This window comes from Solanum lycopersicum, chromosome 1 (genome assembly GCF_036512215.1).
Source record: "Solanum lycopersicum chromosome 1, SLM_r2.1".
Classification (NCBI taxonomy): domain Eukaryota; kingdom Viridiplantae; phylum Streptophyta; class Magnoliopsida; order Solanales; family Solanaceae; genus Solanum; species Solanum lycopersicum.
Genome location: NC_090800.1, coordinates 69,569,016 through 69,596,156, shown reverse-complemented (window position 1 = coordinate 69,596,156; position 27,141 = coordinate 69,569,016). Strand labels below are relative to the sequence as shown.

The following is a 27,141-nucleotide window of genomic DNA, read 5'->3' as shown; positions in this document are numbered from 1 at the left end:
TTAAGAGTGCTCAAAATACTATATATACCAATATAATGTAGGATTGAGAAGATTTGGTATTGTAATCACCTTTTATAACTTAATTTAATCTATATCCATTTAATTTATTTTTACTTTATTTTTTAGTGCTAAGCTTTTTAAAAAGGAAAAAGTGTGGGATCATTGATTTCTTTGGCTTTTTTAAAACTTGAGGTATATTTATAAATGCGGGATCATGAGCTTGTTTATTTTTTAAACTTGGAGAAAAAATCTAACTTAACAAAAATATATATAATCCAATAAATTCTTAAAAATATTATTTTCTGATAAGATATTATTTATTGATGAAAATCGATGCACCTTTTCTAAATACTAGTTCCGACGTTTCTTCTTCTCCAAATGCAATGACTTTTCATCTTCCCTATACACTTCTCCTCTAGTGTAATCATATGCTATTCTTGTTGAAAAAATATACTACAATATTGATGTTAAAATGGAATTATAAAATAGTAAATAACTTATCACAAACACTGTGTCGTGGCAAGCCACTGCCTTGAAAGCGATTTCGGCTCGACTCCGATACAAATCGTTGTAGCCGGTCGCTCACCAAGGTTCCACAGTTACTCTCAAACACGTGCACCAGTTGCTGAAAATTTGGAGTTGCACAAAAATAATTGCAAAGAAATCCACAATAGGATAAAGGATTATTCAAGTCAATAAAAAGAAATTGTTGAGGGAGAGTAAATGAAAGATAGGACTTGTTTTTTTCCCTATGTTTAGCTCCCAAAATGATACTCCTTAAATAGGAAAATCATGTACTTTCATCCATCAAAAGAATGTAAGAAACTAACGTATAATTAATGTAATGAAACATAACTCTTACTTTAATGACAAATTTGTCATAATACAGAAGTAACTTCAAGTATACTTAATATTTCTTACGAAGTTAAGAAACTAACACTTGAAATAAATGTGAACCATTAATGAGAAAGTAACTTTCCGATTTCACATACATTAATGACTTAACAATGTTCACATAGATGAATTACGGATAGTTAAAAGATGTAACTTATTCTTTGCATTAAAAGAAAAGGAATATTATCCACAATCCCCCACTAATGCAAAGATAAAGAATAAGAATAATTTTTGGGAAAAAGAAATGAACATGTACTTAAGTGTCAATATCTTTCGATTTGAATTGACACATAGTGAAATGAGACAATAACACATATCCATAAAGTAAAGTGCTCTTGAACTAAATAGACATAAGTTTAGACCCCCACAACACATACCATATTCTTATTTTTTTCATGCAAACTCCGCGATACAACAAAGTGCTTTTATTGTCACACACATACACCTTAAGTCTTATGAGTGCTCTAGAAAGACAACCCAAATCTTTGATAAAAGGCGACCATACCTTTACACTCACGTAGGTGATTCCATTAAGTCTATCTCAAATAGACCATCTTAAGGCTATAGAATCATTAAGAGCAAAATAAGTTCAACCTTATAAAACATTGTCTTCTGTCGTAGGGATAGAAAATGTGATGTATATTGAGGCCTAACAGGTCCACCACATTACCTCAATCAATAGGTCTTAGCCCCATCCCCCTCGACGTTTCGAGGATTATTTTCCTTGTCAAGCCCTTGGTTATAGGATCCACCAAATTTCTTTCGGACCTTACATATTCCGAGGAAATAACACCCAGTTTCAACAACTGTTTAACTACACCATGTTTGATGCGAATGTGTCTCTTTTTTCCATTGTACACACTATTTTTGGCGATTCCAATTGCTGTATGTGAGTCATAATGAAGAGAAACTGGTGAATCTTGTCTACCCACAAAGGCATATCTATCAAAATATTTCTCAGCCACTCAGCTTCTTGCCCTGTCAACTCGAGAGCAATGAATTTGATTCCATGGTAAAACGTTTTATACAAGTCTGTTTGGAAGACTTCCACCAAATAGCACCTGCACCCAAAGTAAACACATAGCCACTAGTGGAGCTAAGTTCATCATTATCAGTTACCCAGTTTGCATCACAAAATCCTTCTAAAACAGCAGAAAATTTGTTGAAATGCAAACACCAGTTCATAGTACCTCTCAAATACTTTAGCAACCGATGAAGAGCATTCCAGTGTCCACTACTGGGATTATGAGTATATCTACTCAATCTACTAACAACATAAGCTATATCAGGCCGAGTATAATCAATGAGAAACATTATACTCCCAATTATTTTAGCATATTCAATTTGAGAAACACTAGATTCTTTATTCTTCTACAAGTGTATGCTAGGATCATAAGGAGTTCTCACTGGAACTACATCAAAACAATCAAACTTTCTAAACATCTTTTCAATGTAATAGGACTGACAAAAAGAGAAACCATAAGGAGTTCTTTTGATTTTAACCCCCAAAATCACATCTGCTTCACCAAGGTCTTTCATTTCAAATTTAGAAGGCAAAAAGTTCTTAGTCTCATTAATAACATTCACATTAGGACAAAAGATTAACATGTCATCTACATATAAACATATAATGACACAATCTGAACCTATCATCATAGAATAAACACATGTATCAGATAAATTTACAACAAAGTCATTATCTATTAATGTGATATAAAAAATTTCATACCATTGCTTAGGTGTTTGTTTTAGTCCATACAAGGACTTTCTCAGTTTGAATACTTTATCCTCTTGTCCTGGAACCACAAAACGCTCAGGTTGAGTCATATAGATCTCTTCTTTTAAATCACCATTTAGAAATGTTATTTTGACATCCATTTGATGTATCACTAAGTCGTGAATAACGGCCAAAGCAATAAGAGTTCTAATGTTCTCTATTTTAGTCACAGGAGAACAAGTATCAAAGTAATTAACACCTTTCTTTTGGTTAAAACCCCTAATCACAAGTCTAGCCTTATATTTATAATTTGTTCCATCAGGTCTCAATTTCTTCTTAAATATCCACTTGCTACTTATGGGCTTACAACCTTCAGGTAAATCATACAAGTCCAAGTGTGATTAGAAATTATAGAGTCTAATTTACTTTTAATAGAATCTTTCCAAAATATAGCATCTATTGATCTCATTGCTTCATCATAAGTCTTAGGGTCTTCTTCTATTAAATAGATAGACACTAATTTGTCACTATAAAATATTAATATCAAAATTTTCAGTTAAGAAAGTAGTGATAAAATCATGATCAAAACTTATCTCAATTCTACGTCTCTTACTCATTATAATTTCATTTTCATGCTCATTACAAATAACTCTAGAAGAAGGTAAAATATGAGAATTAATAGACATAGACGTCGAAGCATTATTTTGCACATCACTTGGCACATTGTTTTTCAAAAGAAAAATATGCTCAAAAAATTCCTCATCTCTAGATTCACGAATAGAATGATCATTTGGAGACATAAATCTATATGAAGCAATAAAGATAGTAACAGAAGTGTTAGAACCAACATTTACTCGTTTAAAATCAGGTAGACCAACCTTACCCAAACACCTCCACACTTTCAGAAATTTCAAGTTAGGAGCAAATCTTTTCTACAACTCATATGAGGTCTTGTTTAACTTCTTATGCGTTATTCCATTAAGAATATAACATGCAGACAAGACTGCTTCTCCCCACATATTGTCAGATAGACCAGAGATTAAAAACATAGAGTTCATCATTTCTTTAAGGGTTCTATTTTTCCGTTCGGCTACACCATTTTGTTGGAGAGTATATGGAGCACTAACCTCATGTATGATATCATTTTTCTCACAAAAATCTTCTAGAGTTTTAGTACTATATTCACCACCCCTATCAGATCTAAACCTCTTGATTTTCCTGTCTAATTGATTTTCCACTTCTGCTTTGAATTTCAAAAACATACTTTCAGCCTCATCTTTAGACTTAAGAAGATATACCTTAGTGTATTTAGAAAAGTCATCAACAAAAGTAATGTAATAATTTTTTCCACATTTGCTAACAATGTTCTTGATATTTGCTAAATCTGAATGTATTAATTCAAGTAATTCAATCTTTCTACTAATAACAGATTTGAAAGGTTTCTTGGCATGCTTTGCTTGTACACACACAGGACATTACAAAAATGATCAGTTTTTATCTTAGGAATTAATTCCATTTTTCTGAGCTTTTTAATAGTAGCAATATTAATATGACCTAGTCTACCATGCCACAAATTAATAGACTCAACAATATAAGCAGAATATGAAATGCTTGCATTATTGACAATATCTTGAACAATGTTCAATACAAATAATCCTCCACTAAGATACCCCTTCCCAACAAAGTCTCCTCCACGAGAAATAATTATTTTATCAGCTTCAAAAATAAGTTTAAGTCATACTTCGTTGAGAAGTGCTCCGGACACTAAGTTTCTACGGAGGGAGGGAACACAAAACATTGTTCAAGGATAATGTCTTTCAAGAAGTTAATTTAATCAAAACTTTTCCTTTACCCATTACTACAACAGTAGTGGAGTTACCCATATATACACACACTCTATCAGTAGACTCCTTAAAGTCATGAAATAACTCTTTATTGGCACATAAATACCTTGAGGCACTTGTGTCTAGCACGGAGCCAATTTTATTTTCCACCAGATTTGCCTCAATGATTACAGCAGCAACCACTTTATTACCGTTAGCAAGATTGGATTGGACATCACTTGGTCCTTCCTTCTTTTAGTCTTGCCCTTTTCTTTGATAGCATCTGGTAGCTCTGTGATCAACTTTTTCACAAACAAAATAAGAGCTCTTAAATATTTGAATATGACTCTCCGACTTGTTGAATTGTTGTTATCCTTTTCAAACTTCTTTTTAACAACATCATCAACGGTTATAACATTGCTAGAATCAGTATTAGTGTTAGAATCATTCATAAAAGGTTCTTTAAATAAAACATAATAAACTTCTAATTGTCAAAGAATATTAAAAGTTTTTGTGACCATCGTTTAAAATTATTCTCATTCAAAGGCTCAAGTTTTGACAAATCATTAAAAGTTTTGTATAAATAAATAGTCATTTATCAATATTGTATGTTAGGAAAATCGCTTTCAAATTATTGGGAAAATGCTACAATATTGAAATTAGAATGGAATTATAAAATAGTAAATAACTTATCATAAACACTATGTTGTGTCAAGCCACTGCCTTGAAAGTAATTTTGGCTCCCCGATGCAAATCGTTGTAGCCGGTCTCTCTCCAAGGTTCCACAGTTACTTTCAAACACGTGCACTCGGAGCTGAAAATTTGAAGTTGCAGAAAAATAATTGCCTGATATCCACAATAAGATGAAGGATTATTGAAGCCAATAAAACAAATTGTTGAGAGAGAGTAAATGAAAGATAGGACTTTTTTTTTCTCTATGTCTAGCTCCAAAATGATACTCCTTTAATAGGAAAATCATTTACGTTTCATACATACAAAGGATGCAAGAAACTAACGTATAATTAATGTAATGAAACATAACTCTTACTTTAATGACAAATTCGTCATAATACAAAAGTAACTTCAAGTAATCTGAATATTTCTTACGAAGTTAAGAAACTAACACTTGAAATAAATGTGAACCATTAACAAGGAAGTAATTTTCCTATTTCACCTATATTGACAACTTAGCAATGTTCACATAGATGAATTACGGATAGTTAAAAGATTTGACTTATCCTTTGCATTAAAAGAAAAGAAATATTATCCACAATTCTTCCTCATACACTGCTCTTCTATTAACTTATACAACCTTTTCATCGTCCTAAATCCCTCTCAAATTATCATCATTTTTTCCAATCTTCTTCCCCGAGTTCAAAGCCCTCATCTTTGATAAGTTGGACCTTCTCTAATAGTGCACTTCGATAATTATTATACGTATTTGGTTGTTTATTTTATTGTGGTAGTCTAATGATTTAATGACCATTTTTCTAGATTGTTTTTGTTGATGTTTTTGTTTGGGATGAAGTTTTTTTGCCGTATTCAGTGTATTTGTTGTCTCTAATGATGTTTTTGTTTGTATATAAATATTTAGACCTATTTGGTTGCTTATTTTTTAAAAAGATTGTTATCTTTATCTCGCGTATTGATTTTGAAAATTTGTAGTATACTTTGATCGACTTTAGTGGCTTTTCTGTCAATCAAATTTTTTATTTCAGTTGGATCTACTATTTATTTTGCATGTTTTATTTGAGGATTACTCTATTTATGTTAATGAACTTGTGATCGATAAATATGTTTTTTCTTGTAGATTATAAAGTATGGATAAAACTAGATAAAAAAGTATTAGATCATCTGCTCCTGTTACTCTTAGAATTAAGAAACGAAAGGCTAAAGAATTTTTGAAAACTTGTAAAAAGAAAAAAGTTGTAGTCGAAGAATTCATTTCTAAAACTGAAACAAAAGTGGAGATTGACAACTACAAGGAAAGTAGTGTTGATGCTAATTATAATATTGAGAATAGTGAACGAGAAAGGAACAACAAGCTAGAGTAGTAGAGACACTAGTCGAGACGAGGATGATCCTCTATCATTGCATATCTGTGCAAGACATATCTTAGTTGAGTTGTATGACCTAGTGACGTGGTTAGATGAGGTAGGATCATTTTCAACAAAGATCTCTATAAGATCAAGAATGACAGATTATCGTAATATTAGGAAAGTTCTGGTTGAACAGAAACTGTATAATGAATTTAAGGGTACTTGCTTTGGACATTTGAGGCATATTTCAAATTATTTTAAGTTCAATGGACCATTATATGTTGTTGCAAACATGTGAGAAATGATACAAAGTTGCATAAAATTTGGTTTTGTGTGAATGATAAGTCTGCATGTTTTGACTTAAAACTATTTGCATTAATTACGAAACTAAATTGTTCAGCATACCTACGTGAATCAAAACTGAATAAATTCCTTAGAAAATGAGAGAATATTCATTTCAAAGTGACACATAACAAGATCATCACTGATGCAAAGTTTATGAGACTAATAAAGAGTAACAAATTAAATAAAGAGCAGAAATTGAGCTCTTCAGTTTGGTTCGTCCTTTCGATATTGCTTTTTCATGATCGGTCTAAAATTGTGATTTTAAACCATATCAAGATGAAAGATGATTTGGATTTCTTCAACAATTATCCATGGGAAAAAGAGTCATTTGAAAATAATGCCTCACAACCAGGTCATACTTGTGCCTCTTCCACCGTAAAATTGTTCCTGTTTTTCCCCTGTTTCACCTCCCTTTCCCAATCCAACAATTTCAATATTCAAGCATAGAAGAAGTCGTTTACTTTTGATAATGGTCAATTTGTTTTGGGAAAATTATGTGGAATGACAAACATCCCTAAGTAATTAGCAAATAAGGGTATAATTTGATTTATTTACTCTCAATAATTATAGTTTCATTTTTTTTTTGCCATAATTAACGGGACCCACCACTTCTTTGTATATCCGACCATAAAAAAAAAGTTTATCCTTTTATATATAGTTTTATCAAGTCAATTTTATCTCTCCTACACTCATTCCATATCTTTCTCCTAAAATCACTCCACTCCTATTTTGAATTTTGGAAAATTTCTCGATATTCCTGTTCTCTTACTTTCATTAATCCAATTTTTTTTTAATTTTTTTCCTTCTTCAACATAATTATATATGTATTATTTTTCTTAGTTTTTTCATACTTTTTTTTTTAAAAAAAAATTCTTTCTTATCAGTTTAAAGTTCTTCAAAATGAAAATAAATGATTCTTCTCCATATATGAGGATTACCAAAGGTATGTCATTGCATGTCAATATTGTTGATAATTCACCTTCGTTTTTCAATTGAGTTATTTCAAGATTTTGGGGTCAATGTAGGGTATATGACAACATAAACAAGTTCAAGTTGAACAATATCTTGAATAGAGATTCAAGAAAAAAATGGCCCAATGACAATTCAGAAAGTCATCAACAACGCGAAATCTAGCGGCATTAAGACAATTGAGGGTTGGAGCAAGAGAAAAGTCAAAAACATAAATTCAGACGAAATTGGATCTATCTCATCAAAACTGGACAGAACTAGACAAATCTGAAGAACATCAGGTTGTGTAATTTATATACAAATTACTAAAGTTATGTATATAGTGGATTGCATATTAAGATAATATATACAAAGTATTATGAGATAATTGTTATTTGTATACAAATATTTGTATAAAAGAAATTTGTTAAGCATTGTATAATACATATATAAAATTATAGTATATTATACAAATTCGTCGATATATACAAAAATTATGAAAATGATAAAATATTGTATATATAAACATTACACACTAAATACACAAAAATATTTCAAGCTTACCATATATACAATTGACAAATGAATATTATACAATCATTTGATCATTAATTTTTAAAAAAGAACATGAAATTACATATGTACATATACAAATATAATTCATATACCAAATTATTGTATATTATCAAATCTGTAGATATTTACTATAAAAAATTGAACATAATAAAATATTGTGTATAAATAAACTACTAGAAAATAATTAAGAACAAATACAACACACTTTTTATTTAAAAAAACAAACATGATTGTCATATATACAGTTTTCATATTTATGATGATCTCATATACATTTAATAATACATAATAAATTACACATCAAATTGTATAAAAAATTATTTACAATTTCTCAAATATATACAATATAATCAATGTATATATATACAAATAATATCATTAACGTCTAAGTGTTTCATATGACTTATTTTTAAACAAAATTGAGAAAATATCTGATTTTGAATAGTTAGCTTAAATAATGGGATTGTGTAAATGTTTGTTATCTTATTTAGCGATATTTGTTACTATTCAATGAATAAATAAAATATTAAATAAATTAAAAATAAAAAAAATGCTTTATACAAATTAAAAGATACATAACAAACTAAACTATACCCATAAAATGTAATTATGTAAACTACACCCATATAATGTTATTTAATAAATTATGTTAGCTATATATGAAATTTTCCCATTTGTTTTTGTTTTATCAAAATTTGAGCAGTATTTTTTTTGGTTGTTGTTTCTCCATTTGATAGTTTTTTTATTTGCTAGTAAGACCATCTCTAATTCACCTCTATTTGCTCACCAATATCTATATTTGGAGTGTAAATTGAGAATTGACACTCCAACCCACCTCCAAATTGCCTTATATACTTCAAATTTAGAGAGTTGAATGGAGAACTACTATTATACTCTCTATTTTACTTTTTTATTATTTTAATATTATTTCAATTACTTTCTAATTAACATATTATTTTACATATAACTTCATTAATTAAATTATCTAATATGCATAATTCTTTTTAAATGTTGTATAATATTTTTAAAAGATATTCTTTAGTATATATTACAAATTAATATTATTTTATTTTTTTTCTAATTTTTGTCAATTATAAAATTTTATTGTATTATTATTTTTCATTATAAAGAATACACAAAATTAAAATCGCAAGATGAAAATTTTAATTGAAAAATACAATACATGATGCGATAATTTAATTAAATTCAATATAACAATTGGTGATCTGAATCAAGATGTCGTAGAGGTTCCAACTCCAACTAGAGAAATGATGGTAGATGAAAATCTCTGGCTTAAACAATTTTTAGCTAGACATACAAAAAAATAAGGACAAAAATGTTCATTTTGAACACCGTAATACATTAATAGAGCATTACTGAGTACAACGTAATAATTTTGAAAAATAAGTGTTTATTAATTGTATGTCACTTTTATTTGAATTTGTCCATTAATTTATGTATTATATCATATTTTCTTGTAATTTATATTATATAAAAATTTATAATAAGATATAATTTTGTATCACATCAAAATTATATAGAGTAATTATTTTGAAAAAAAAGAAATAAAAAATTATATTATGAAATAAGAAAATAAAAATGAAATAGAAATAATAAATATAATATTGAAGAAAGAGCAAAAAATTTCTTTTTAGAAAGTAAAAATAGAGAATTGAGTTGGAGTTGACTTTCTGAAAAAATAGAAAATTCTATATCTGAAGAGTAAAATAGAGTATTGATTAGGTTGGAGATGCCGTGTATGTTCATCCACAACCAAGACACTATAGTAGATAAGTGTTAGACCCGCAATCTACTTGATCTAACTACGTGCAGACATGCCAAGGACTTGGGCATTGGTCTTGGCATGAATGATGGCAAAACAGTGCAACACAAGTTCAAGGTGCTTGGGTGTTGGCAAGGCAGCTTGAACGTGCATGGTTTACGTGCGGGCTAAGGGCGTTGGCAAGACAGCATGTTGACTTGATGAAGCAAGGCTGTGAAGACTTGGCAAGGTCAAAGACAAAGGCAGTTCACCCGAAATTGCTGAAATAAAACTAAGTGTGGAAGACAGCTAAAATATTCTAAGTGTTGGAAGCTGGCAGGATTATTCTAAGTGTTGGAATGAAGCCTGAAATATTCTAAGTGTTAGAATATTAGTATTTCGTGTAGATAAGAATGTAATTTGAATTAGATTCTATCTGTTGGAAATATAGCTGTTGAAAAGTTAGTTTTGAACCCTGGGCTGACATGTGTCGGACAGGTGTCATGTGTAACCGCCGCATGTAACCGCTTGTAACTGCCATTGTGCAGAATTTTGATTTAAGGTGGAAATTCGTCTAAGGTAAGGGACAGAAACTTTTCTAGCCTTAGACTGATTTGTGAAGCCTTCCTTTGTATTAATTATTGATTAATAAAGGTTGGGACTTAGTCCTGTAAACGCTGCCTGTTTATTGTTTGACATTGCTGTTTAAGTATTTCTATACTTAGTCAATTCTGTGGGTGTAAGTAGGCTGAAGTATTACAGACGCTGTAAGACTGCCTAGAGTGGTGTGCGAGAAAAATAAATCGACCCTCTTTCAATTGGTATCAGAGCAAGGTTAAACAATGGTGAAAAACGCAGAACTATGGGAGTTGGCACGAAAAATTGAATCCTTCGTCGGGTTTACTGAAGACGTTCTGGCAGACCCTACGTTTGTGGATTTATTCACACAAATCATTGAGTTGAGAGTGGACGCTGAGAAAGTTCAGGGAGAAATTGGTGGATATCGACAAAATGTTGATAACCACATCACTGAAATCTTGGACTTTCGTGCTACAACTACACAGAAACTAGAGGGACTGCAGAAGGAAAATGAGAACCTTCGTGCAGAACTCGTCGTTTTGTGTCGGGCTGTGGCTACGTTGAGTTCGACTCGTGTTGAATCATCTAAGGTTAAGATTCCAGACCCTAAAGCCTTCAGTGGCGCAAGGAGTGCTAAAGAACTTGAAAACTTCATATGGGACATGGAACAGTACTTTACCGCTGCAAGGGTGCCGGACGCTGATAAGTTAAACATTACCACAATGTACTTGTCGGGTGATGCGAAACTTTGGTGGAGGACTCGTAATGCAGATGACGTAAGTGCTGGTCGTCCTAGAATTGATACATGGGATAAGCTTATAAAAGAAATGCGCGATCAATTTCTTCCTAGCAATGCATCTTGGCTTGCAAGGGATAAATTGAAAAGGTTAAGGCAGACGGGTTCAGTGAGGGAATATATAAAAGAATTTACCTCTGTGATGTTAGACATACAAAATATGTCTGATGAGGATAAACTTCACAATTTCATTTCGGGCATGCAAGGCTGGGCTCAAAACGAACTACGAAGGCAGAATGTTAAAGATCTGCCTGGGGCAATTGCTGCTGCTGATTCGTTGGTAGATTTCCGGACGACTCGTCCTTCGACAGATGTCCCTTCTACTTCGAAAAATAAGAAAAAGAATGAAAAGAAAGGGGAATGGAGAAAGGATAGTCGTAAAGAGAATGCAAACGATAAAGGAAAGGCACAAATGAAGGATGGGAAAGACAGACCCAAGAGTAAAGATGGAAACTCTAAAGGCTGTTGGACTTGTGGTGGTCCTCATTTGGCCAAATCTTGTCCAAACCGGGAAAAAGTGAATGCTTTGCTTGCTGGTAATGTGAATCAAAGGGAGGAGGATGAAGAAATCGTGGCTGCAATGGCAAACCCATTGGGATTATCCTTCAATCACATTATGGGGATCAATAATGTTGGAGAGATCTCTAGCACTTCGAATCCTCATGCTTCCTTAATTCATATAGAAATGAAAGTGAAGGAACAATGTGTGATGGCAATGGTTGATACAGGGGCCACACACACGTTTGTAGATGTGAAGATTGCTACAAAATTGGGGCTGAAGTTGTCTAAAAGCCCTTCCTACGTAAAGAAAGTCAATGCTAAGGCACAAGCCATTGTGGGCATGGCTTATAGTGTGTCTATGTCGACTGGAAATTGGGTGGGAAAACATAATTTGATGGTGATGTCGCTTGGAGACTTTGAAATTATACTTGGGATTGATTTCCTAAGAAAATACCAGTTTGTTCCGTTCCTTCACTTAGATGGAGTGATGGTAATGAGTGGAAGTGATGCTGGTTTTCTGAAGGGTGTTCATCCGTTTGGAAACATTAATAAAGTTGCGAAGAAGAAAGACAAGGAAATGTTGTTGTCTGCTATGTCGATTGACAAAGGGCTGAAGAAGGGTGATGAAACTATACTTGCTGCCTTGGTCGAAATTAAACCTGATGTGAAGATGGAAGTGCCTGATTGTGTTGCTGAATTACTTAAACAGTATGCTGATGTTATGCCACCTGAATTACCAAAGAAATTACCACCAAGGAGGAATATTGATCATAAGATTGAGTTGCTGCCTGGTACGGTTGCCCCTGCACAGGCTCCTTATCGTATGGCTCCTAAAGAATTGGTTGAACTACGCAAACAATTGAATGAATTGCTAGATGCTGGATTGATTCAGCCGTCTAAGGCTCCATATGGCGCCCCTGTTCTATTTCAAAAGAAACAGGATGGAACAATGAGAATGTGTGTAGACTACCGGGCGCTGAATAAGGCAACTATAAAGAACAAATATCCGGTTCCGTTGGTGCAAGATTTAATGGACAGGTTAAGCAAGGCATGCTGGTTCACAAAACTTGATTTGAGGGCAGGCTATTGGCAGGTTAGGATAGCAGAGGGTGATGAACCAAAAACAACATGTGTAACTAGATATGGTTCCTATGAATTCCTTGTAATGCCGTTTGGGCTGACTAATGCCCCGGCAACATTCTGCAATTTAATGAACAATGTACTGTTTGACTATCTTGATGACTTCGTTGTTGTTTACTTAGATGATATTGTTATATATAGTCGAACGTTGGAAGAACATGTTAATCACCTAAGTCTGGTTCTGTCTCAATTGAGAAAATACACACTTTATGTCAAGATTGAAAAGTGTGAATTTTCTCAACAAGAGATAAAATTCTTGGGGCATCTTGTTAGTAAAAACCAAGTTCGAATGGATCCTAAGAAAGTGCAGGCCATTGTTGATTGGCAGGCACCTCGTCATGTGAAGGATTTGAGGTCGTTTCTTGGCTTGGCTAACTATTATCGAAAGTTTATTGCTAGTTACTCAAAGAAGGCAGCGTCTTTGACAGATCTGTTGAAGAAAGATGCAAAATGGGTTTGGTCCGAACAGTGTGAAAAAGCATTTCAAAATTTAAAGAATGCTATTGCATCAGAACCTATACTCAAATTGCCTGATTTTGAGTTACCGTTTGAAGTACACACTGATGCGTCAGACAAGGCGATTGGTGGCGTATTAGTGCAGGAAGGTCATCCAGTAGCCTTCGAAAGTAGAAAGTTGAATGATGCTGAACAAAGATACTCAACACATGAGAAAGAAATGGTTGCGGTGGTACACTGTTTGCAGGTTTGGAGAGTCTATCTCTTAGGCACTCGATTTGTGGTAAGAACTGATAATGTAGCAAATACATTCTTCAAAACACAGAAAAAGTTGAGTCCTAAACAAGCACGATGGCAAGAATTCCTGGCAGAATATGATTTCATGTGGGAACATAAACAAGGAAAACACAACCAGGTTGCTGATGCGCTGAGTAGGAAAGAAGTGTTTGTTGCAGTATATTCAATTTCAAAACTGGAAACTGATTTCTATGATAGAATCAGGTTGTGTGCTGCAAATGATTCGTTATATGTTAAATGGATGGGTCAGGTGCAGGAGGGCACAATGAGACGGTATTGGATCGAGGACGATCTGCTCTATTTTAAAGGGGGGAGAATCGTTGTACCAAATCAGGGCGGGTTGCGCAAAGACTTGATGAAAGAAGCGCATGACTCCGCTTGGGCTGGACATCCAGGCGTTGAAAGGATGTTAGCCTTACTGTCTCGTGTGTATTTTTGGCCGAAAATGGAAGACGATATAGAAGCGTACGTTAAGACTTGTCATGTTTGTCAAGTTGACAAGACAGAACGTAAAAAGGAAGCAGGGTTGCTGCAACCTTTGCCTATTCCTGAAAGGCCATGGCTATCGGTAAGCATGGATTTCATTTCTGGATTCCCTAAAGTAGATGGCAAAGCATCTATCATGGTGGTAGTTGACAGGTTTTCAAAATATTCTGTTTTTATTGCTGCTCCTGAGTTATGCTCATCTGAAGTTGCTGCTGAGTTATTCTATAAACATGTGATTAAATACTTTGGTGTTCCGGCTGACATTGTGAGTGATAGAGACACAAGGTTCACGGGTAGATTTTGGACAACATTGTTCAATATGATGGGAACTGAATTAAAATTTTCTACTGCAAATCACCCACAAACAGATGGACAGACGGAAAGAATTAATCATTTGTTGGAAGAGTACTTGAGGCACTATGTGACTGCAAGTCAACGGAATTGGGTGGCATTGTTAGACACTGCGCAGTTTTGCTATAATCTGCACAAGTCGTCTGCAACATAAATGAGTCCTTTTGAAATCGTCTTAGGCAAACAGCCTATGACGCCATTAGATGTTGCTAAATCTAAAAATCAGGGAAAGTGTCCAGCAGCATACAGAGTTGCGAGGGACAGACTTGAAATGTTATCTGAGGCACAAGATAGCTTGCGCAAGGCTCAGCAGCGCATGAAGAAGTATGCTGACCAGCATCGTCGCTCAGTTGAGTTCAGTGTGGGGGACAAGGTGTTGCTGAAACTTACCCCACAAATCTGGAAACAGATTGTAAGTAAGACCAGACATCGGGGTTTGATACCTAAGTATGATGGTCCATTCGAAGTGGTAAAACGAGTGGGCGAAGTTGCTTATAGGTTGAAGCTGCCAGAAAGGTTGAAAATTCACCCCACCTTCCATGTGAGTTTCTTGAAACCTTACATTGCAGATGAAGATGATCCGGACAGGAACAGATCAAAGAGGGCTCCTCCATCAGTACCTACACAGTATGATGCTGAAATTGAGAAGATCCTTGATCACCGGGTTTTGGGCACGAGTAAGAAGAATACTAAGACTGAGTTCTTGGTCCATTGGAAAGGCAAGAGTGCAGCAGATGCTGTTTGGGAGAAAGCAAAAGACCTATGGCAGTTTGATGCTCAAATCAATGACTATCTCAAAACAGTCTCGATGAGGACATCGAGTTCAAGTGGTGCGGGTGGTCTGTTAGACCCGCAATCTACTTGATCTAACTACGTGCAGACATGCCAAGGACTTGGGCATTGGTCTTGGCATGAATGATGGCAAAACAGTGCAACACAAGTTCAAGGTGCTTGGGTGTTGGCAAGGCAGCTTGAACGTGCATGGTTTACGTGCGGGCTAAGGGCGTTGGCAAGACAGCATGTTGACTTGATGAAGCAAGGCTGTGAAGACTTGGCAAGGTCAAAGACAAAGGCAGTTCACCCGAAATTGCTGAAATAAAACTAAGTGTGGAAGACAGCTAAAATATTCTAAGTGTTGGAAGCTGGCAGGATTATTCTAAGTGTTGGAATGAAGCCTGAAATATTCTAAGTGTTAGAATATTAGTATTTCGTGTAGATAAGAATGTAATTTGAATTAGATTCTATCTGTTGGAAATATAGTTGTTGGAAAGTTAGTTTTGAACCCTGGGCTGACATGTGTCGGACAGGTGTCATGTGTAACCGCCGCATGTAACCGCTTGTAACTGCCATTGTGCAGAATTTTGATTTAAGGTGGAAATTCGTCTAAGGTAAGGGACAGAAACTTTTCTAGCCTTAGACTGATTTGTGAAGCCTTCCTTTGTATTAATTATTGATTAATAAAGGTTGGGACTTAGTCCTGTAAACGCTGCCTGTTTATTGTTTGACATTGCTGTTTAAGTATTTCTATACTTAGTCAATTCTGTGGGTGTAAGTAGGCTGAAGTATTACAGACGCTGTAAGACTGCCTAGAGTGGTGTGCGAGAAAAATAAATCGACCCTCTTTCAATAAGACATAAGAAAGTTCATGTTGGAATTTCATATAATTAAGCAAGACAAGAATATTCATGGTGGATTGTTCCAAAGATATCTTTCAATTTCTTGAACCAAAATATTCTTACAAATCAAACTTTTATCTTATTTTGATTTATGAAGTGGTAAGGGTTAAACCACCCACTTACGTTCCAATTTCAGAGATGTTTACTAGACTTCTAGATGGAAAGAAGAAGATGACAGTCAATACTATATATTCCTAGTTCTCTTAGTATGTAAAATTCCTTTCCTATTTCAATTGGTTCTTCAATTATTCAGCTAAAGAAAAAGGAAGTAATATACTTTATCCTAAAATTGAAGGACCAAAATTGCAATTTTATAAGAAACCCAAAAGTCTTGACTAGCTCTAATATTTTTAATTTTTTTTTTCCATTAAATTTCATATAAAATGAATTCAACCATTAAATTTATAACTATATCTAATTTGATAAACAAAGAAATTAATTGAAGCCCACCAGCTCAATAATTGAACAAAATGCATCCAAGCATTAACTGCTTAATTTCTTATTTTTTGTACTTTTAAAAATTTTAAAAAATTTTGTTGCTTTTTTAAGTCCAAACTCACCATTCATATTTCTAAAAGTCAAGTTTTATATCATCATCCATCTCATTAATATTTCCGTGAAGAAATATTATAATTATAAATTTCTGCAATGTTTTAGAGAATTACGAGCCTGACGGATTATCTTGCTAATTTGGGTGAGAAACAAAAAAAAGATCCTTTCTTCGCACAAAATCAAAAAATTAATGAAAAATGACATTTAAACAAACTGGTTGTATAAAATGTAGTATTCATCCATTCTCTAAGGTGGTTTGGACAACAATCCAACGTAACGACTATAAACTTTTGCTAATACTAATGCATGATTAGGCAATCTTTACCCTTTGCCTTTTGGGGATACTTTGTGCACACCAACAGTAATGGAGCTAAAAGTTCGCTCGAGAGATTTCAAAATATAAATAAATAAAATCGTGTAAATAGAAAGCAAGAATCGTCAATATGTAATATATATACATAAAAAAGTAATTTATTCTAGTTATTGTTGGATATGTAGCAAGAATTGATAGAGGGTAGGAGAGGAATTTGAAAAGTTGAGAACTTGAAGAGTTGAAAACTTGAAAAGTCTTATGCTTTAATGAAAAACATTTATCCCTCATCGTTGATGGAAAGAAACAGGAAAAATTAAATACAGAAACACTCCTATTAATTGTTAAAAGGGTTGGAAAGAGGGACGCCCTCGTCATCGCTCATTTCGGCTTTGACAAATGATCGAGAGATTATTTTTTGGATAAAGTTTATTTTAATTATTTATTTAATTAATTAATTAAATGGCCAAAAAATATTTTCAATTAATTAGTTGATAACAGAAGTTGAAAATTAACTGAAATGTTTCAACTTTTTAGTTGACTAATCTGATCCTACTCGGATCCGCGCGCGACCCATTTTATTTGAACTTCCCGTTTTATTTAAATTTCCCGCCATGACTGTTCTGAAAGGTTGCAACTGTTAGGAACAGTCAGTACCATCTGAAAGGTTGCAAACTTTCATTAATAGTCGTGTGAATTCTGAAAGGGTTGCAACCTTTCAGAACATATTCTTCTTGCCTATAAATACCACTCATTCTTCAGAATATTTTCTAACGAATTTTCTGATCTTCTTCTTCTTCTTCTTCTGCACACATTTTTCTTTGTGTACTTTCCTACTGTGGATTGGTTCGCTGACAGTAGAGTTTTTGGTATCTACACTCTGCTGATTAAGATCATTTTACCCTGGGAGGTTATATTCCAAATCAAACCTCGGATACTAGAGGGGAATAATTTCCCTAAGGGGACACTGTGAGTTCAGTGGACTTGATCTTTTCCGATTTAAAAGATTTTTTCAAATTCTGGTACATTCTTACAGATTTTAGTGTATTTTTTTCGTAAATTAAATTTTTGTTCATCATTCTTACTGGTTTTATAAATTTCAGTTACTTCGTGTTTCTGAACAATTTATTAGAATCAGTAATTTATGATTTTGATGACACAGATCGAACAGTTATACAATGGAATTTTCCAATAAAGGAGTGTCATGGCTCCGCCACTGCACACTGGTTGAACCCCCATTATTTAACCTCATATATATTGGAGATGTAAGTCACGCTAGCCAAACTCTATGGCAATAGAATCAACTCAAAAAACATTAACTGGAATTGGTTCTGAATCATTTGTATGAATGATCATTTTCTAAACCATCTGAGTCTTCTCGAAGAACAACCCCAATTTTAAAGATACTTCACTTTAGTAAACTAGAATTAAATATGCTTCGAACCAATATAAGAATCAAGGCTAAATGGAATTTATACCTAAAAGTAAAAGAGGACCGCCAATGCTGCATCCACATCTATTGTTGGTACAATTAAAAGGGTTACCAATCATATATCTAGTAAATGGAATATATACACTCTTCGCATTAATTTCAACTACAGACCAACACTTACTTACTATACCGAATCAGGGCAGGTACAATGCTTACAAATATAATATAGAAGATTTTTTATAATTTATGTCAAAATATATCAAAACATTTTTTAATCTTATAATTTTAATTAAGTATGTTACGTGAAAAACTAAAATTAACGTGTTATCATTTTCAGGCATTACAAAGAAACATATTAAAGTGAAATATAGTATGAAGTTATGAATTTCTTGAATAAAATTCGCAAGGGAACTAATACACTTTATCCAAAAATTTAAGGATCAAAAGTGCAATTTTATTTATTTTTTTCTCCCAAGAATCTTGGCTAGCCTTGTATATAAAAGACATTGTCCCCATTGGCCTTTGACTCATAAAACAAAGTTTCTTCATTAACATTACTACTATCAAATAAAAATGGAAGCACAGAGAGATCTTGCTAAAATAGTGTAACGACCTATTTAGTCGTTTTGAGCAGCGGATTTTATTTCTGGAAAAACAAGCTGAGACGACGGAACCTACGACGGACCGTCATGGGCACGACGGACCGTCGAGGGGTCTCGTTTCAAAACACTTAGAAATTCTGAAAAATGGGTACATAAATCGACTCTCTGAACTTCGTAACGGAATGGCAGGACAAACCGTCACAGGCGTGACGGACCGTCACAGGCGTGACGGACCGTCACAGACTCTTCAGAGAATTAAGTCTCTGAACTCTGTGACGGAGCAGCAGGACGGACCGTCGCAGACACGACGGCCCGTCACAGGCTCCGCAGTCCCAGGCTGGGTCGGATTTCTGTAATTATTTTAAGGGGCATTTTGGACTATTCCTGCTTTAATTATAAAGTTAGTGGTTAATTTTAATAAGTCTAATTACTTGGGGTTAAAAGAGGTAACCTTAAGTTAATTAGTGGGTTATTATTGTCATCTTTTGTTCTTAATTATATGCTAATTAGGGTAAAAGAAAGAGGGTTTGAATAAGAAAAGTAGAAAGAACAAAGAGAGAGAGAGAGGAACGAACGAGAAAGAGGAGGAACGAGAAGAAGAACAAAGCTTTGAGAATTTGCTTGCTTGATCACTAATCTTCGGTGGAGGTAGGTTATGGTTTTATGCTTTCATAGCAAACTCTTAATAGAGAATGATATGTATTGGGTAGTATTGTAAACTCTTCTATGTGCTTAATTGTATGCATGCATGAATGTGATTATATGATTGTGATGAAATAAACATGATGAAGCTATTGAATCCCAAATCTTGATAAAAACCCAATCTCTTGTTAATGATGATGTCTTGGTATGAAAGAAGGCTTGATGAACTAAAGTAATGAGATTGATGATGTCTTGGTATAAAAGAAGGCTTGATGAACTAAAGTAATGAGATTGATGATGACTTGGTATAAGAGAAGGCTTGATGAATTGATAGAATGAGATTAGGGGATCGGGTGTCACGAACTGACACGTAGATTTAGGGGATCGGGTGTCACGAACCGACACGTAGATTTAGGGGATCGGGTGTCACGAACCGACACGTAGATTTAGAGGATCGGGTGTCACAAACCGACACGTAGATTTAGGGGATCGGGTGTCACGAACCGACATGTATAGGGGATCGGAGTGTCACGTTCCGACACATAGTAGTAAGTGAGCGGAGTGTCACGTACCGACACAAAAGGAATAAAGATAATGAATCTTGAAAGATGTTAATATACTCAAGTTAATGAATCTAATTCCCAAATGAGTATGGTATTGAGGCTTGAGTCCTCATGTGTGAACTTGACGGTAATTGTTAATGATATAGTACTTGTTGTTGCAACATGTTGAGTATCATAGTTGATTTTATGATATTAATTGGTATATACTGTTTCCTATTTTGAGTTGGCCGATGATATCTACTCAGTACCCGTGTTTTATACTGACCCTATTTTTATGTTTTCTTCGGGTTATTTGTGGAGTGCAGCAGACGTGCCGTCGTCTTCAACTTAACCGTATTTCTAGCAAGTCTTCAATTACACCGAATTTTAGGGTGAGCTAATGTTTCTAGCTTGGACTGGGTCTTCCTCTTCACGTCTTGATGCCTTGAAGTTCCGGCATGGACTAGCTTTTACTTGTTTTAGCTTTTTAGAATACTCTTAGTTTAGTAATTTGATCATAGATGTTCTTATGGTGATGACTTCCAGATTTTGGGGATAATAATAGTTGTTGAGTTTTTAGAAGTTATTGAATCGGTTTTTATTAAAGATTTTAAGTCTTCCGCATTACTTTCTGTTGATATTATCATGAAATGTTAAGGTTTAGATTGGTTGGTTCGCTCATATAGGAGGATAAGTGTGGGTGTCAGTCGCGGCCCGATTTGGGTCGTGACAAACTTGGTATCAGAGCATTAGGTTCGTTGGTCTCATCACACAAGAACGAATCTAGTAGAGTCTTAAGGGACGGTAGGGGGACACCTTTACTTTTCTTTGAGAAACTATAAGACTTTAGAAAAATTCCATTCTTTCATTCTTTCTTTCATGCTATTACTTGGATCCAATTGGTATCTAGGTGATACAAATTGGTATCTGACCATCTTCACTCTATTTCGTAGATGGTTAGAACTAGAGCAACGACTGCGCCAACATCAACATCGGCAAGACAAGAAGCGTCTGAGCCAACCACTGGGGCTGTAGCTCAAGGAAGAGTAGTGGCAAGAGGCCGTGGTAGAGGTCGTGGGAGGACGTCCTCTAGAGGAAGAGGACGAGCACCTAGCCCATCAGATACTAGGGCAGTGACTCCTCCACCGACTGAAGAAGTAGTAAGAGAGGGTGAGGAAGGGGAAACTGAACAAGTACAGAATGAGGGATTGCCTCCCCAACCTACCTTAGAGATGATCAATCAGGTTCTTGCTTATCTTAGTGGGTTATCTGATCAAGGTCAAACACCTGCAGTGTTTTCTGCACCAGCACCTCAGGGTCCGGAGGTACAACATGCGGCTGCTGCGGCTGCTGCGGCTCCCCGCATGGATGTTCCATTGGAAATAGACACGTTTCCTCGTCTGACTACAGGGCCTATAATGACAAATGATCAACATGAACTTTTCAGTAAGTTCTTGAAATTGAAACCTCCAGTCTTCAAGGGTGCCGAATCTGAGGATGCCTATGATTTTCTGGTTGACTGTCATGAGCTACTACACAAGATGGGTATAGTAGAACGGTTTGGTGTTGAGTTTGTGACTTATCAGTTTCAAGGGAATGCCAAAATGTGGTGGCGGTCACATGTTGAGTGTCAACCAACAGAGGCACCACCTATGACTTGGGCATCATTCTCTAACTTGTTTATGGAGAAGTATATTCCCCGGACTTTGAGGGATAGGAAAAGAGATGAATTCTTGAGTCTGGAGCAAGGTAAGATGTCGGTTACTGCATATGAGGCTAAGTTTCGTGCACTATCCAGATATGCCACCCAACTTTGCTTCAGTCCGCAAGAGCTGATTCGTCGTTTTGTGAAGGGGTTGAGGTTAGAGTTGCGGATTTCAGCCTTACAGGTAGCGGCTACGGCAAAATCCTTTCAAAAAGTGGTAGATTTCGTGGTAGAGGTGGAAGGAGTGAAGCCAGATGAATTCACCATGGCATCGACATCAAAAAGGTTTCGAAAGGGAGGTGAGTTTAATGGTTCTTACTCTAGAGGACAGGGTTCCGGAGGTTACTCAGTTCGACCAATACAATCTTCACTACAAACTGCAGTTGGGGGTCCACCTCATACCGGTCAACACTTCTCTGAGAGACCTATGCATGACTCTAGAGAGTGTTATGGATGTGGAGAGACCGGACATATTAGGAGGAATTGTCCAAAACAGAGTTATAGACCCCCAATGGCTAGAGGTAGAGGTGGTTATGGCAGAGGCCGTTATTCTGGAGGACGTGGTGGTCGAGGTAATGGTGGTCACCAAAACGGCCGGGGTGATGAGCAAACTGAAGCCACTACATCACAACATGGTAGGGGCAACGGACAGACAAACGATAAGGCCCATTGTTACGCTTTCCCTGGGCGGTCTGAAGCGGAGGCATCTGATGCTGTCATCACAGGTAATCTTTTGGTTTGTGATTGCATGGCTTCTGTATTGTTTGATCCCGGATCCACATTTTCTTATGTATCTTCCTCATTTGCTAATGGTCTTAATTTACATTGTGAATTACTTGACATGCCTATTCGTGTTTCTACTCCGGTGGGTGAGTCTGTGATAGTTGAAAAAGTGTATAGGTCTTGTTTGGTGACTTTTGTGAGGAGTAACACTTATGTAGATTTGGTTATCTTAGAAATGGTTGACTTTGATGTAATTCTGGGTATGACTTGGCTTTCTCCGAATTTTGCGATCTTGGATTGTAATGCTAAGACTGTGACGTTAGCTAAACGTGGGACAGATCCGTTAGTGTGGAAGGGTGACTACACTTCCAATCCGGTTCGTATCATCTCCTTCCTTCGTATTAAGAAAATGGTTAGTAAGGGTTGTTTGGCGTTCTTGGCACATCTCAGGGATGATACTACCCAAGTACCTCCAATTGAGTCGGTTTCGATAGTCCGCGAGTTTTTGGATGTGTTCCCTGCAGATCTTCCTGGTATGCCACCAGATAGGGATATTGACTTCTGCATTGATCTTGAACCGGGCACTCGCCCCATTTCTATACCCCCTTATAGAATGGCTCCCACGGAGTTAAGAGAGTTAAAGGCACAACTTCAAGAGTTGCTAAGCAAAGGCTTTATTAGACCAAGTGCATCTACTTGGGGTGCTCCTGTTTTGTTTGTGAAGAAGAAGGATGGGAGTTTTCGGATGTGCATAGACTACCAGCAGTTGAACAAGGTAACTATTAAGAACAAGTATCCTCTTCCTCGCATTGATGACTTGTTCGATCAGTTACAAGGTGCTTGTGTCTTCTCTAAGATTGACTTGAGATCCGGCTATCATCAATTGAAAATACGGGCAACGGATGTGCCAAAGACTACTTTTCGAACGAGGTATGGGCATTACGAATTTGTAGTGATGTCTTTTGGTCTTAGGAATGCCCCTGTTGCGTTCATGATCTTGATGAACGGGATTTTTAAGCCATATTTGGACCTCTTCGTGATCGTATTTATTGATGATATACTGATATACTCTAAAAGTAAGAAGGAACATGAGGAGCATTTGAAGATTGTATTGGAAATGTTGAGGAAGAAAAAGCTTTATGCCAAGTTCTCTAAGTGTGAGTTTTGGCTAGATGCAGTGTCCTTCTTGGGGCATGTAGTTTCTAAGGATGGAGTAATGGTGGATCCTTCTAAGATTGAGACAGTGAAGAATTGGGTGAGACCCACCAATGTGTCAGAAATAAGGAGCTTTGTTGGTTTAGCTAGCTATTATCGTCGATTTGTCAAGGGATTCTCTTCCATTGCTTCCCAATTGACGAACTTGACTAAGCAGAATGTCCCATTTGTATGGTCGGACGAGTTGGAAGAAAGCTTTCAGAAGCTCAAGACTTTGTTGACTACTGCACCAATTCTCACCTTGCCCGTGGAAGGTAAGAACATCATTGTTTATTGTGATGCATCCTATTCTGGGTTGGGTGCGGTGCTAATGCAAGAAAAGAATGTAATTGCTTATGCTTCGAGGCAATTAAAGGTGCATGAACGTAATTATCCGACTCATGATTTGGAATTGGCTGCGGTAGTGTTTGCATTAAAGCAATGGAGGCACTATCTGTATGGGGTTAAGTGTGAAGTATACACGGATCATCATAGCCTACAGTATGTCTTTACTCAAAAGGATTTGAATTTAAGGCAGAGGAGATGGATGGAACTACTGAAGGACTACGACATCACTATCTTGTATCATCCGGGAAAGGCTAATGTTGTGGCAGACGCCTTAAGTAGAAAGGCGGGGAGCATGGGAAGTCTAGCTCACTTGCAAGTTTCTAGACGTCCATTGGCTAGAGAGGTTCAGACTTTGGCTAACGACTTAATTAGATTAGAAGTAAATGAGAAGGGAGGATTGTTGGCTTGTGTGGAGGCAAGATCTTCTTTTCTTGACAAGATTAAGGGAAAACAGTTTGATGATGAGAAACTACGCAGAATCCAAGATAAAGTATTGCGAGGAGAGGCTAAGGAAGCACAAATCGATGAGGAAGGTGTTTTGAGAATCAAGGGAAGGGTATGTGTACCCCGAGTTGACGATTTGATCAACACTATTCTGACAGAGGCTCATTGTTCAAGGTATTCTATACATCCTGGTGCAACCAAGATGTATCGTGACCTAAAGCAACACTTTTGGTGGAGTAGAATGAAGCGTGACATTGTTGATTTTATTGCCAAATGTCCAAACTGTCAACAAGTAAAGTATGAACACCAGAGGCCCGGAAGAACACTTCAAAGAATACCGATTCCTGAATGGAAGTGGGAAAGAATTGCAATGGACTTCGTGGTTGGTCTTCCAAGGACACTGGGAAGTTTGACTCTATTTGGGTAATCGTTGATAGGTTAACGAAGTCTGCCCACTTCATTCCGGTCAAGGTGACTTATAATGCAGAGAAGTTAGCCAAAATTTACATCTCAGAAATTATTCAGTTGCATGGGGTTCCACTCTCCATCATATCAGATAGAGGTACGCAGTTTACTTCTAAGTTTTGGAAAACATTGCATGCGGAATTGGGTACTAGGTTGGACCTTAGTACTGCGTTCCATCCTCAGACCGATGGTCAGTCTGAGCGAACGATTCAAGTGTTGGAGGATATGCTTCGTGCATGTGTGATAGAATTTGGTGGTCATTGGGATAGGTTCTTACCCTTAGTAGAGTTCTCCTACAACAATAGCTATCACTCAAGCATTGATATGGCCCCATTTGAGGCACTATATGGGAGAAGATGTAGGTCTCCCATTGGGTGGTTTGATGCATTTGAGGTTAGACCTTGGGGTACTGACCTTCTGAGAGAATCGTTAGATAAAGTGAAATCTATTCAAGAAAAGCTTCTAGCGGCGCAAAGTAGACAGAAGGAGTATGCAGATCGGAAGGTTAGAGACTTGAAGTTTATGGAGGGTGAACAAGTCCTACTGAAAGTCTCGCCCATGAAAGGGGTGATGCGGTTTGGAAAAAAAGGTAAACTAAGCCCAAGGTATATTGGTCCCTTCGAGGTTCTGAAGCGCATAGGAGAGGTGGCTTATGAGTTAGCCTTGCCTCCAGGGCTGTCCGGAGTGCATCCGGTATTCTATGTGTCTATGTTGAAAAGATACCATGGGAATGGAAACTACATCATTCGTTGGGATTCAATTTTGCTTGATGAGAATTTGTCTTATGAGGAGGAACTTGTTGCCATTCTAGATAGAGAAATTCGCAAGTTGAGATCAAGGGAGATTGCATCCATCAAAGTTCAATGGAAGAATCGACCCGTTGAAGAAGCCACTTGGGAGAAGGAGGCAGATATGCGAGAAAGATACCCACACTTGTTTACAGATTCATGTACTCCTTTTCGCCCTTGTTTTCCTTCTTGTGATCGTTCGGGGACGAACGATGGGTAAATTGATATCTATTGTAACGACCTGTTTAGTCGTTTTGAACAACAGATTTTATTTCTGGAAAAACAGGCTGAGACGACGGAACCCACGACGGACCGTCATGGGCACGACGGACCGTCGAGGGGTCTCGTTTCAAAACACTTAGAAATTCTGAAAAATGGGTACGGAAATCGACTCTCTGAACTTCGTAACGGAATGGCAGGACGGACCGTCACAGGCGTGACGGACCGTCACAGGCGTGACGGACCGTCACAGACTCTTCAGAGAATTAAGTCTCTGAACTCTGTGACGGAGCAGTAGGATGGACCGTCGCAGGCACGACGGCCCGTCACAGGCTGCGTAGTCCCAGGCTGGGTCGGATTTCTGTAATTATTTTAAGGGGCGTTTTGGACTATTCCTGCTTTAATTATAAAGTTAGTGGTTAATTTTAATAAGTCTAATTACTTGGGGGTTAAAAGAGGTAACCTTAAGTTAATTAGTGGGTTATTATTGCCATCTTTTGTTCTTAATTATATGCTAATTAGGGTGAAAGAAAGAGGGCTTGAATAAGAAAAGTAGAAAGAACAAAGAGAGAGAGAGAGAGGAACGAACGAGAAAGAGGAGGAACGAGAAGAAGAACAAAGCTTTGAGAATTTGCTTGCTTGATCACTAATCTTCGGTGGAGGTAGGTTATGGTTTTATGCTTTCATAGCAAACTCTTAATAGAGAATGATATGTATTGGGTAGTTTTGTAAACCCTTCTATGTGCTTAATTGTATGCATGCATGAATGTGATTATATGATTGTGATGA

At 36.1% G+C, this 27,141-nt stretch overlaps 1 long non-coding RNA gene across 1 annotated transcript; it reads right to left on the bottom strand.

Moving 5' to 3' along the window:
• Positions 1 to 1,131: 1,131 nt before the first annotated feature.
• On the bottom strand, positions 1,132 to 5,348 carry LOC138340864 (uncharacterized). The gene is made up of 3 exons (XR_011213710.1): positions 4,562 to 5,348; positions 2,085 to 2,158; positions 1,132 to 1,955 (listed from the first exon to the last, which is right to left on the bottom strand). It is a non-coding gene; the product is annotated as an uncharacterized lncRNA (long non-coding RNA).
• Positions 5,349 to 27,141: the final 21,793 nt, after the last annotated feature.